Below are 13,689 nucleotides of genomic sequence, written 5' to 3'. Positions count from 1 at the left end.
ATACTACATGGAGTTCCTGAGAAAATGGAGGCAAAATGTGAAAATAAGGGACAAAAAACCAACCTATAAAAGATTAACTTTTATTTTTTTGGAAGCTGAGTGTTAGCTGGTATATAATGTAGACTTCTGGGAAGCAATCTTTTCTTGAAAGCTCAGATCATGCGATTCTTTTGCAAAAAAGGTAACGTTTTTGCCACACTCAATTCAAGGTTCTAGTCATAATTTTTGAGTTAAAAATATGAGAAAACTTTGTTAACAGGTTCCTTGTAACTGTCTGCTCCCGATATACACTGAGTTTGCACTTCGATCTGCCCTGACACATACTTCCTGTTCCTCCTATCACAGTCACACATTCCACTTCAGTCCACCTTTAGGGCAGCTCCTTGGCTAGCAAATTACTAGTTCTTCCCTGTACCTATACTACCCAATACAATGTGACGTGACTTTCCTTCCACAACTCGTGCCTGGGGTTAGGCTTAAATGAATCAACGTATATAAGTACAGATGGTCCCCAATTTATGATGGTTCAACTCAGCAATTTTTCAACTTGACGATGGTGCAAAAGCAATTCACATTCAGTAGAAACTGTATTTCAAATTTTAGTCTTTTCCTGGGCTAGTGACAGGTGGTAGGATCCTCCCATGTGATGCTGGGCAGTGGCAGCGAGCCGTAGCTCCTGTCCAGCTGCGTGATCACAAGGGTAAACAACTAAGACGCTGACAACCATTCTGCACCCAGACAACCATTCTGTTTTCTCTTTCAGTGCAGTATATAATAAATCACATGAGATATTCAACACTTTATTATAAAATAGGCTTTGCGTGAGATGATTTTGCCCAACTATAGGCTAATGTAAGTGTGTTGAGCACATTTAAAGTAGGCTTACTAAGCTATGATCATTGGTAGGTTAGGTATATTAAATGCATTTGACTTATGAATCATTTTTCAGTGTACAGCGGGTTGATCAGGACCCAACATCATTGTAAGTCAAGGAAGACCTGCACTTGGTACAGAACCTGACACATAAGAATTCAATATACGTTGGCCTTTGTCTTTACCCCTGAGGTGAGAATATATGTTTGAATACTCCCATATGTAAGAATTCCACCACTTCTGCCAAAAACACAATCTTTTTAGTCCATTTGAAACTTTTTGCTTATACCTCACCTAGAAGCAAGTAGAGTCAATTCTCGTTATTAGTGGATTCGGTATTTGCAAATTCACCTACTTGTAGAAATTTACTCGTAGTCCAAAATTAATACTAGCCATACTTACTTGTAATCCAAAATTACTACTAGCCGTACTTTTATGGTCATTCACAAACATGTACAAAGTGGTGAAAAATTTGAGTTGCCAAAGATGTGCATTCTCAGCCAAAGTCAAACATGATGACCTGTTGCCTTTTTGTTTTAGCTCTCATACTATAAACAATGTCCTCTCACAGTGACATGTTTTTAGTACCACATCTTTCTCATTTTTGTAATTTCTGTTGGTAATTTTACCATTTAAAATGGCCTCCAAGCACAGTGCTGATGTGCTGCCTAGGGTTTCTAAGAACAAGAAGGCTGCGATGTGCCTTACAGAAAAAATAAATCATTAGATAAGCTTTGTTCAGGGATGTGTTACAGTGCTGTTGTTTCTGAACTTAATGTTAAGGAACCAACAATATATATTAAGTAGTATGTTTTAAAAAGAAACACATGTAAAACAAAATGTGTATTAATCTGTTAACAACAATGCTGTGCCAAAGCAATCTTGAGAAAAAAGAACAAAGCTGGGAGATATCATACTCCTTGAATTCAAAATATACTTCAAAGCTATAGTAATCAAAATAACATGCTACTGGCAGAGAAACAGACACACACATCAATGGAATAGACTTGAGAGCCCAGAAATAAAACCACAAATCTATGGACAGCTAATCTTTGACAAAGGAGCTAAGAATATACAATGGAGAAAGGGCAGTCTCTTCAATAAACGGTGTTGGGAAAAGTGGACAGCCACATACAAAAAAATGAAAGTAGACCGTACCTTCTGCCACATTCAAAAATTAATTCAAAATGGATTAAAGACTTGAATGTAAGACCTGAAACCATAAAACTCGTAAAAGAAAACAGGCAGTACATTCTCTGAGATTGGTCTTGGCAGTATCTTTTTAAATACCATGTCTCCTCAGGCAAGGGAAACAAAAAAAAATAAATAAGTGGGACTACATCACACTGAAAAGCTTCTGCACAGAAAAGAAAACCATTTAGAAAATGAAAAGACAACCTACCAACTGGGAGAAAATATTTGTAAATCATATATCGAACAAGGGGTTAATTTCCAGAATATATAAAGAACTCATACAACTCAACAACAAAAACTGAACAACCCAATTGAAAAACGGGCAGAGGATATTAACAGGCATTTTTCCAAACAAGATATATAGACAGCCAACAGGTACATGAAAAGATGTTCAACATCATTAACTATTAGGGCAATGCAAATCAAAACTACAATGAGATATCACCTCACATCCATCAGGATGGCTATTATTAAAAAGACAAGAAGTAACAAGTGCTAGAGAGGACGTGGAGAAAAGGGACCTCTCATACACTGCTGGTGGGAACGCAAATTTTTGCAGCCACTATGGAAAACAGTAGGGAGTTTCCTAAAAAAAATTTAAGAATAGAACTATCTTATGATCCAGCTATTACACTTCTAGGTATATATCCAAAGAACATGAAAACACAAATACATAAAGATACATGCACCTCTATGTTATTGCAGCATTATTCACAATAGACAGACTTGGAAGCAACCTAAGCAGCCATCAGTGGATGAATGAATAATGAACGTGTGATATATATACAATTGGATACTACTACCATAAAAAGACAAAATTGTGCCATTTGCACAATATGGGTGGACCTTGAGGGTATTATGCTAAGTCAGACAGAGAAAGACAAATACCACGTGGTTTCACTCATGTGGAAGATAAACACATAGATAAGAGAACAGCTTGGTGGTCACTAGTGGAGAAGGGGGAGGGAGAGGACAAGAGAGGTAAAGGGACACGTGTGGTGACAGATAGAAGCTAGACTTTTGGTGGTAAAAATGATGCAGGCTATGCAAAAGCCAAAATGTAATCATGTACACCTGAAATTTATGCAAAGTTATAAAGCAATGTGACCTCAATAAAATAATTCTTTGAATTGGTGGAGAAATTATAAAAAAAAAATAATGTTGTCACCAGTGGCTTTCAGGAACCTAACTGTGCATTTTCCCTAGGAGCAAATGGCTCAGTATTCACAAATTAAGTGTTCATGGTAACTTTATAGACCGTTACCACAAACAATGAGAATTGACTGCACAAAATATAGAAGGATATGTTTGAAAATGGTTAAATTATTTAATGTTTCTGAAGGAAAGCAAAAATATTTGGAAAAATAGGTTGGGGCAATAATAAGATTTTGCATGTGATACATAATGTTTGTATTTTTTGTCTTTAAATGGTAACGTAACTAAATGTTTTTGTTTAAGATAATTATCTGGAACCTACCCAGTAAACAAAAAAACTGGAATGAAAAGAATGCTTCTAAGACTTCATATGAGGAAAAAGTACCAGGGATGGGGGCAATCAGAACTTAGTTGAAATCAGAATTTAGTTGGAAGTGAAACACATTAGAAGCTGAGAAGTACTGGCCTGACATTAGGCTGGATAGCTGAAATGAGAACCTAAATGGACAGTACACAGATAACCCATCAGTTATGGAGGTAAAGAAAGTGAAATAAAGACCAACATGCTGAGGTCAAAATGTCATAAATTTTTGAATATAAGAAATCTATTTCATGAAGAACCATGAATATCTCCCAGAATGGAGACCTCCTTAAAGAAAGAAAACTGGGCTGATAGTATAAATATCAATATAGTTAATATTGCTTTATGTATATATGTATATATGTATATCTCAAAAGATTTCTGAATCCTTCATTATGAGGTCATTATATATATATATATATAGTCACTTAGCTTTCCATCCAGTTGAAAAGGTTCTTGAGAGCAAAAATCACTAGTCCGACCATATTTTGTGGTATACTCCCCAAACTCATTAATTCATGGCTCTAGGAACCAAATAGGTGTTTGTTGGATAAATCAACAATAGAATAGAATCTGTACTAATAGAATCCTTGGAATAAATTACTCCTCTCTCCCTCCGTCTCTCACATTCCTTTGGTTCCCCCACCTTCCTCTGTTAGCCTCTGTGAAGGATTGACACTATCAAACATGGTTGTGCTTGTTCTACATTCCTAGAGGCTTTGGGGAAATCATGGAATCTATGATCACTATATGTAGCCACTGGACTCGCACCACATAGGAAGAACAAAGGTAGTTATGCCATACTCATGCCAGATTTTGTACATTGGTCATATTAACAAGAAAAGTATTGGGGCCAGCCCCAAGGCATAGTGGTTAAGTTCAGTGTCTTCCACGTTCGTTAGCCCAGGTTTGCAGGTTCAGATCCTGAGAGTGGACCTACACCACTCATCAACCATGCCATGGTGGTGACCTACATATAAAGTAGAGGAAGATTGGCACAGATGTCAGTTCAGGGCTAATCTTTTACAGCAAAAACAAACAAACAAACAAACAAAAAAAACAAAAAAAAACCGAATGTATTCCTTTGGGACAATATTATACATATCATTATTTATCACAAAATAGGAGCTTTGAGGTCGTGGAAAAAATCGCCTATTTTAGTCACACAGTGAAGGCTTTTTCATGATCTTAAACAAGCTGAAGTCAAATAATGAGCCCAATCATCTTCCCTACAGAATAAAAACAGCCTGTAACAAAGTAACATGGGGAATATGCTTCACAACAAATAATGAAAATATTAATGATAATAATGCCTCTTTAGAAGGCAGCCAAATCAGTTATTCAATTACTAAGGGCTCCTGCATTTTAAAAAAGTCTCTAAATTACATACTTTAAGGAGGTCCTTCAATGTCATCAACTTTTTTATAACTTAGTCTCCAAATTTCTAATAAAATCTAATCATTGTTATAACTCCATGTGGCATTATTTAAAAGTCACAATGGAAAATTATGAGCTAAGGTAAATAACATTTAGACATAGAACTGGTAATATTCATTACTCCAAACAATCTTGATCTTTGTCAGAGAATCCAGAAATAAGAAAATGTGTCGTACCATTACAGTACTTAGCATTTTTCAGTTGTCTCTCAATTTCACTCATATTTATCAACAAGTATTTAATTTTGAAGTGCACATATGTGAATAATTAGAATCCAAATCCACTAAACAAAATGGAAACAGGGTATTTCCATTAAATCTGGTACAGCTATTACAAAGAGGGAAGATGTTCTTAAACATGTAACAAGCTGCTTTCTCCAGACTGATGTGGTGACAATGAACATTTCAGTTCCTGCATTAATTATCCAATAGTCACATTTCGGGCTTCTATAAGAGACAGTCACTTTCCTCAAGGATCTATAAGTCCAATTACTCCAAGAAACACAAACACAAAATTGCAACATTCTGAAGTTTGCTGCAACTATCTGGTCCATTGAGAAGGTTGAAAAGAAAAATCACACGTGTCTCGAAGGATAAGCAGGAGTTTACTCTCTATTCCTGGCAAGAGAAAGTACATGTACCAAAATGAGGTTTGAAAAATACATGTGCCAGAAATGTGAAAAGTTCTGAGGGACTGGGAGCTGGATGGAAGGCAGATGTTGGAGGTAAATCTTACAAAAAGTACAGCATCAAATTCTGAAGGGCCCGGTTTATAACATGCTAAGTTTTGAGTTTTTCTGTGGTCAATGGGAAGCCATCAGAAATTCCTGATGGTGGGCATCTGTCTTAGTTCGTTTGAGCGACTATAACAAAACATCATCAACTAAGGTGGCCTATAAACATAAACGTATTTCTCACAGTTCTAGGGTTGGAAGTCCAAGATCAAGATGTTGGCAGATTGGGTGTCTGCTCACTTCCTGGTTCAGAGACTGTCTTTCTGCTGTGTCCTCACACTATGAAATGGACAAGGGAGCTTCCTCTAGCCACTTTTATAAGAGCACTAATCTCATTCATGAGGGCAGAGCCAATCACCTACTAAAGGTCCCACCCTCCTAACACCATCACCTGAAGGGTTAGATTTCAAGATAGGAATGTGAGAGGGGAAACTCCCATTCAGACCCCCACTGCATCCTATTATCAAGCTTGTCATCTGGGAGAGAGAGAATGTCATTAAGCTGTGTGTGAAATATTGGAGGAAACCTGATCAGATGGAAGACCAGACTCCATGGAGTTAAGAGCTGCATTTTCTCACTGCCAGGTTATATGGTGTGAACCGTTATTTTCTGATAGGGAGAGCTACCAGGGAGAGCAGACGCTGACCTCCCGCCTCTCTGAATTTGCCTGTTATCTCTGCTAAGGCTTTATCAGAATGCCTCTTTCCTTGTAACAGACCATCGGGTTTCCAACCAATCTATCACTCATTGAAAACATTTTCAAGTGCCTCCCAAATTTTCCTGTCATAATATGCTAATCCCTCTTGTCCTAGAGAGAAGGCGTTTTGTTATAACTTACTCTAAATTGCCAATGAATAAATTTCACAGAAGTAGTTGAATTTAAAAGAGGAATAGAAGAAAATCACCCTATATTAAAAAAATACCAGCTGAAGAGCATAGGAACCAAACTATGAGGGATTCTTGGCTAGAAGCCATCTCAGAACAGTTGAAAACACGTGACATACTGGTGGCCTCGTACACAGGAAGAGCTATACTGCTTACAGTATAGATGTCCTTGGAATTTGACAGCTAGTTCTAGAGCCCTGAAGGACTGTCCAAATGTCAATTTTCTTTTAGCATATCTTGTTTTGTTTTGTTTTTTGAGGAAGATTAGACCTAAGCTAACAACTGGCAATCCTCCTCTTTTTTCTGAGGCAGGCTAGCCTTGAGCTAACATCTGTGCCCATCTTCCTCTACTTTATATGTGGAACACCTACCACAGCATGGCATGCCAAGGTGCCATGTCTGCACCCGGGATCCGAACCAGCGAACCCCAGGCCACCGAGAAGAGGAACATGCAAACTTAACCACTGCGCAGGCAGGCCAGCCCCTATCTTGAGTTTTAAAGTCCCGTGTACATAGATTCAAGATCTGATAAGTTTCAGTCCTAGTTTGCCAACTCACATACACCCTAGATAAATAGAATCCCTGGGACGTCCTTGTTTAACAACGTAAACAGTGGGGGTATTCACATACATATGCATTCCCTTTCTGTAATAGAACTTCAGAGAACAAGACAAACTTTTTAATAGAAAATAAATGTAGCTCCTTCAAAACCATTTAAAGGATTCAATATAGACTATGAAGGCCAAAAATAGCATGTTCCAGGATCAAAGGCTTTTTTAGCAATCATTTCTTCATATTGATTTCAGGTCCGAAGACGTTTAGTTTAGTTGAAAAGAATGTAGGCATTGTGGCACCACTGAATTCTTTGAATATGCATATTGCTGCAAATTGCAACATTACGGAGTGAAGCCTAGGTCTTGTGCACGAACACTTTTGTTAAGATAATTTTTTATTACCTGCACTTCACAGTAAGACCTGTTAATGTTATAAGCAGTTTTTAACAATTGTATCCTGTGATATTTTCCTAATGTGTGTATTTATGCACACTGCTGTGTGAACTGTTATGCTTTAAGCATTTTTAAGGACTCTAACCTGTGATATTTTCCCAATGTGTGTATTTATGCATATCACAGAGAGCTGTTAATGGTATAAGCATTTTTAAGGACTTTATCCAGGGATATTTTTAACAAATGTTTATAAATTCTCAGAAATCCAAATGTGTCTTGTTAGAAAAATGCAGCTTGAAGTCACTTTGTTTACACAAGGCACGTGGCAGTCCTCTGTGCCTTTTCGCAGTCACATTATTTTTTCTGGGAGTGTGTATCTGAATAGGGATGTTTTAAAGAAAGAAGTGAAACATTCAGGGAGAATAAAATTGATAAACCCTTTAATTCTATATCTCTGAAATTTATAAATGTTTATTGGACAACTATTTTACACAAGATAGTAGATTAGATTATATAGTAGACAAAATAAAGGAAAAATGTTCTTGCTCACAGGGAGTTTATAATTTGGGAAGAAAATGGATATATACAAATTTAATTCCACTAGAGGTAACACAGAAAAAGCCGTGACAGAGATAGAGTATAATGGGAAAGCAGAGGAGAAAATAATTCTCAAATAATTGCAGGTCTCTAAACACTCTCTCCTCTTATTTTTCTGTAATTGCTTTAATGTTTGTTATTTCTTCTGCCTGGAATACATCTCCCCGTCTTAGTTCACTTACAAACCTTCTACTCATTCTTTAGCGTTTTCCTTCAACAATTCTAAAATCTACAGACAGTAGAAATTTCCTAGTTTTTATATCACTTTGAGATATGGCTGGTACGTAAGAAGCTGTGCATGTTTAATGTATGTAACTTGATGAGTCTGGGGATGCGGAGAAACCCATGAAACCATCACTAGGGTCAAGACACTTACTATTCTTTTCCACATACGTTGGCAAAGTTATGCTGCGGCACCGAATCCCAAAGTCTCAGCAGCTTACTATACAAACTCTACAAGTCAAACAAACTCTTTAATACATTCCAACAAGGATCTTTGCTCTGGGCGCTTGGGAACCAGGTAGATGGGGTCCCTACCATGTTGCGAGTACATCGCCTAAATTTTGTGGCCTTTTTGCTCACTGTGTAGAATATAAAGCTAAAATCATTGCTTGATCTTTCTGTGGTTTGTCCTGGGGAGGATATTTCACTGTCGCTCACAGCAGATAAAATAGTTTGCCAGCTAGTAGCAGGGAATGGTAATATCTAGGAACATTCAAATTTGTGGAAACAAACAGCAGAAAGTAGGTTCTTAATTGGTGGAATCTTACACCCCTAGAGCTGGAAGGTCTGGTCACCCTAAGAGATGATGCCAGTTTTAAAGATGTTGTACTACAGCATGGATATTGAAAGTACTAATATTTGGGGAACTGATTTCAGGATGTAGTTTAGGCTCTGGGGACAAGACCCATTCCAGAAAATAGAATCTAATGTAAGCGTTCAGAATGCAAATATTTAATCCTAAAATATTTGAACCAAGAAAGTCAGCTTCCTTAAATTATAACCTAAAGTAAAAATTGATTCCATGAAAATGGAGGTGAAACTTAAGGCCTGGAAAAGGGTGGATGAGAAGAGAGTGGAGGATCAAATTGTCTTTGCTGTGGGGTCAAGAAACGTGGGATTTAGCGATCTAGCCAGCCACTGTAGTTTGAATCCACCTTGGTCACAGGAAGACACAGCGGAGGCATGTAATTCAGAAAATTATATACGTCAGCCTGCTAAGTGGACGAGAAAATGGATAAAGCTAATTTCAAATTGTACTTTTCTTCAGAGTAGTTTGATCTTACTTCTAAATACTCAGTCTTATGGAAAGTAGATATATAATTGACAGAAAATAAAATTTTATACATAATATTAATATACATTTTAGTTCAACCAGTTCTGAGACCATTTCAAAATGTACCTTCTTAGATGTAAGATAGACAGCAAATGGTGCCTGGTTGCCACAGTCTTTCCAGATGGAGAACAGAACGTAAGGATCTCCACACAGGCCTCACAAGGCATTCTGTGGATGCTTTATACACACTGACATAGGTTTCTGATTTTAATTCTCCTAATAACCAGTCATTACCAAACTGTGCATGTCCATATTACTTCCTCCATCAGTTCTGCCAGAAAATGCACATTAGCTATAATCTTATCATTTTTACTCAATTTGGTATTATATACAGTTTATAGATTAACAATTCAGCCTGGGCTATAATGGTTCTCCTGTTTTTCTGTAGCAACAGAGAATACATTCAGCCTTTTCTGTGAATATTTCCAAATTATCAACTGCTTTCCTTTTCTTTACCTTGACCTAAGTAGAGTTTGTCAACAATGTATTCAACTTTGGTATCTTCTCTTTTGTGTCAACTGTGCTCATCTCAAAAGATAATTACTTAAAGCCTGCTAATTTACAAAATGGCCCCAGCATTTATCCTTTATCCTACAACTCCTACTGCATGCAGTTCAGGTTCTCCTCACCCTCTGGGCGCTGAGGCAGATTACGTGGCCAATTCTTCCACCTGTAAATTCATGATATGTGTGTTTCTACACTGACACCGAAGGTCTTGACACAGTGACAGACTTCTTGCATGTCACTAACGATTTTTCCTGCAGTGTACTGGAACGGTTCACATGCCTTGCAAGACATGACCTGCCATTTCTATTAGTGAAACGGGCAACCCCCTGCTGACATTTCAGCAAACGCCTGAGAAACTTGAGTAAATCGTGGTCTCTTGACTAAGACTAAGAATTCTATCTTCTAATTTATGAAGCAAAATGAGCATTTTGGAATACAAGATTTCAAAAGATATTGTTACTTAAGGTACTTCTTGCCCATGTTGTTAAATTAACTGCAAAAAAGTGCTATTTCCCTTTTTTGGATAAATGGTGTTGACTACTTGGCCATCTTTAACCATTCCATGGGTACTTGAAACTAACCGTTAATGTACAAGTATATTTATGTATCTATATTTATATGTATCTCTCTGTATATGTACAAGTATGTGTGCATAAAAAGTCCCGTTAATCCAGGTCGCTTTTAGCCCTCACCTGTAGCAGCTTCTTAAAGATTTCTGTCCAACCAGTCTCGCCCTGTCTCATCCTCACTCTTCTTCTCCACTCCATTCTCCTCACAACTGGCAGACTTTTCTTTTAAAAGTATAGATCTGATTATGTCACTTGTCTGCTTAAAACCCTTTGAGGGCTTCCCTGTGCTTTAGGACCAGTCCTTAGCTTGTCCATTCTCTGGCCCTCTCTACCGCTCCGGCTTTCTCTCCGGTGACTTTGCCTCTCGCTTTATTGGAGCCACCACACTGGCCATGTTTGGACAGTCCCCATCCTCTCCTTGCTCAGGTACTAAACACATGCTATGCCCCATTCTTATGCCATTTCCATCTTCACCCCAGAGACCCTTTGCCCAGAAAACTCCCTTCCAGCCTCACTCATTCTCTTCACTGAGACCACAGGCTAAGTTAGAGCCCGCTGTTACAGTGTTTCTCCAACAAAACCCTCATCACACTGTACTGGAGTTTTTTTAAGGGCAGGAACCACATACACAGTGTTTCTCCATCATTTGGCACAATGTCTGTACACAGTAGGTGCTTCACAAGTCTTTATAGTTGCGGAAGGGATGAACAAGAAAGGGAATTAGGGAGAAATATGCAGGAGGCCAAATAAGCAGGATTCAGCGATTGGATATAAATGGGAAATCCTTTTACTTGTGTAGAATTACACCAGAAAACAGGATTATGAATTTTTATTCATTTGACTTTCAATGGGGAATTTATAATACTTGTATATGTGTGTATAAAACTGCTATATTTTGAAATTTATTTTAATACAATTCTATACTATTTCTTTTTAAACTTTTTATGCTCTAAAAACTGCTCTTATGTAAAATCTTTTTATTTTTATTAAAACTTTCATTAGAGTCTGTTTCAATGTTTTCATGAATTCTTTTTTATGTTTACATATCATTAAAAAAACTCAATCGAGAAAAAATACTGGGGAATGATCAGAAATATGGTCAGAAACGCAGGCTGTCCAAAGCTCTGTTTATCTGGATATTGGTGGATCATACATTGCGGTTGTACGTTACAAATCTCAAGACACTAACCCAACTAAGCAAGTGATGTCACTCTATTTTCTTTAATTGAAGATGATCTCTAGGTTTGAGTGATTCTTTCAGATGGCTATGTAATGTAATGCCACTGCAGACATGGGTCTTAGTCTTCACCAGACCATGGTGGTTCCTGTTAAGTCATGTATATTGTCTTGTATGGACTTCTGTATCTAACTCCAAAGTCAAAGTGTCATTGTTTTTCACTGTCAACCTTATGACCTTTCTAAGTCCTATATGTTTCAGGCATATCTGGGCTTCTTTTAAGAAAAATTCAGATGTTTTCCATGACATTAAAGGAAACACTATGAGGCTTTTTCAGTGTCCCACTGCCCCCAGGTGACATGCAGTCCTTCCTAGTCTATGTTCCTCTGCCTTTCCCAGCACAGAGTGGGATCTTACCACTTTCCAAGGCTAAATGAACTGGGGTAACCGGTCACCTCTGCTCTCGAGTTCCCCATATCTTATTCCAGGCCCTCTCAAATCCCACAAACGGTTTCCATTAGAATAACACCCTTTTGAATCCCCTCTGATTCTCATCCCCACTCCCGTCCCAACCTCATCCAGCAATTGTTTCTGATGTGAGGACGGGGAATGTCTTTGATTGTATATTCATCCAAGTTCTTTTTCTTCTTACACCTGGAACTTTTTGAAACTTAAAAAGGCAAAATTTTGGTCCTATGCTTTTTAGATTCTGCTATGGCAAATCTCCCATAAGATCCTAGATGCTCCTATGCTGAAGCCCAAATGGGAGAGGTACTAAAATAGTAGAAAATACTGAAGAAAAAAAGACACTTTAGTGAATTACTCCAGATAATATCCCAATACATGCCAATAATAAAGACTTACTCCAGCTCTCCTTTCCTTTGCTGTTAGAGTGTCCCATCTTGCAGCAGGACAGCTTCTAGAATTCTAAGTCAAACTGATTTACAGGTACAACCAAAAGTTCCTTTCAGTTTAGTTCACAGGGACCAAGCAGCACAGTATCCTACACCTGCCGCACTGGTAAAGCAGTCCATTAAACAAACGTCAGTGATCTTGCCTCCAACATGTTTTCTGAAACAAGGAAGCCATTCATCTAGACTGCTTTTGAGAGGTTTTTCATATTTGAGTAATTTCAGAGAAATTTTATAGGAAAACTTTGAGACTGAAAATTGAACTTTTATTCAAATCACAGCTTTCTTAGAAGCCTGAGTTGGGTTTCTCTTAGAGAGAGCACAGTTCAACAGAAAACCCCATTTGCCTTTTTACTTGGATTAACATTTCTTGAATCTAGTTCTTTTTACCCATAACAAGACACCAATAGATTTTTCTGGGTTATACCAATCTTTTCTGAGTATAAAAGAGTAGACCTTTTTTTTTATATAAAGGTAATAAGTCTATTTTTGAAAACTAAGAATTCCAGGAGAAAGTGCAAATACAATCCCACATGACCATAAATTGTGTAGTTGAGTTTCCCACATTTCAGGACATCTCAGGGGTCAGCATATCCAGAGTGCAGTGGATAAGCCTCGCTCTGGGAAAACCACCTTTGTGATCATGGTATCTCCCCTGCCAGGTAAGTATGAGAGTGGAATTGTTCTTGTTTTTTTGCTGAGGAAGATTGGCCCTAAGCTAACATCTGTTGCCAGTCTTTCTCTATTTTGTATGTGAGCTGCCACCATAGCATGGCCACTGATAGACAAATGGTGTAGGTCTACACCTGGGAATTGAACCCTGTCGCCAAAACAATGTGTGGCGAACTTAACCAATAGGCCACCAGGGCTGGCCCGAGAGTAGACTTTTAAGCCTTGTGTGAAACCCCTTTGTCAGCTCAAGGGCAACTATGTATAAAACCATGCTTGCTTCCCCTGACCACACTGAAACAACATAAAACAATTCTCTACTGATTCTGAGAGCATAT

The 13,689-nt window shown here is 37.9% G+C and overlaps 1 non-coding gene across 1 annotated transcript; it reads right to left on the bottom strand.

The window, feature by feature from the left end:
* Positions 1 to 13,188: 13,188 nt before the first annotated feature.
* On the bottom strand, positions 13,189 to 13,352 carry LOC111770977 (U1 spliceosomal RNA). Its single transcript, XR_002804478.1, has one exon. It is a non-coding gene; the product is annotated as a U1 spliceosomal RNA (small nuclear RNA).
* Positions 13,353 to 13,689: the final 337 nt, after the last annotated feature.

Source organism: Equus caballus, chromosome 27 (genome assembly GCF_041296265.1).
Source record: "Equus caballus isolate H_3958 breed thoroughbred chromosome 27, TB-T2T, whole genome shotgun sequence".
Taxonomy (NCBI): Eukaryota; Metazoa; Chordata; class Mammalia; order Perissodactyla; family Equidae; genus Equus; species Equus caballus.
The sequence above is the reverse complement of the archived record's forward strand: the minus strand, read 5'-3'. Positions and strand labels throughout refer to the sequence as shown.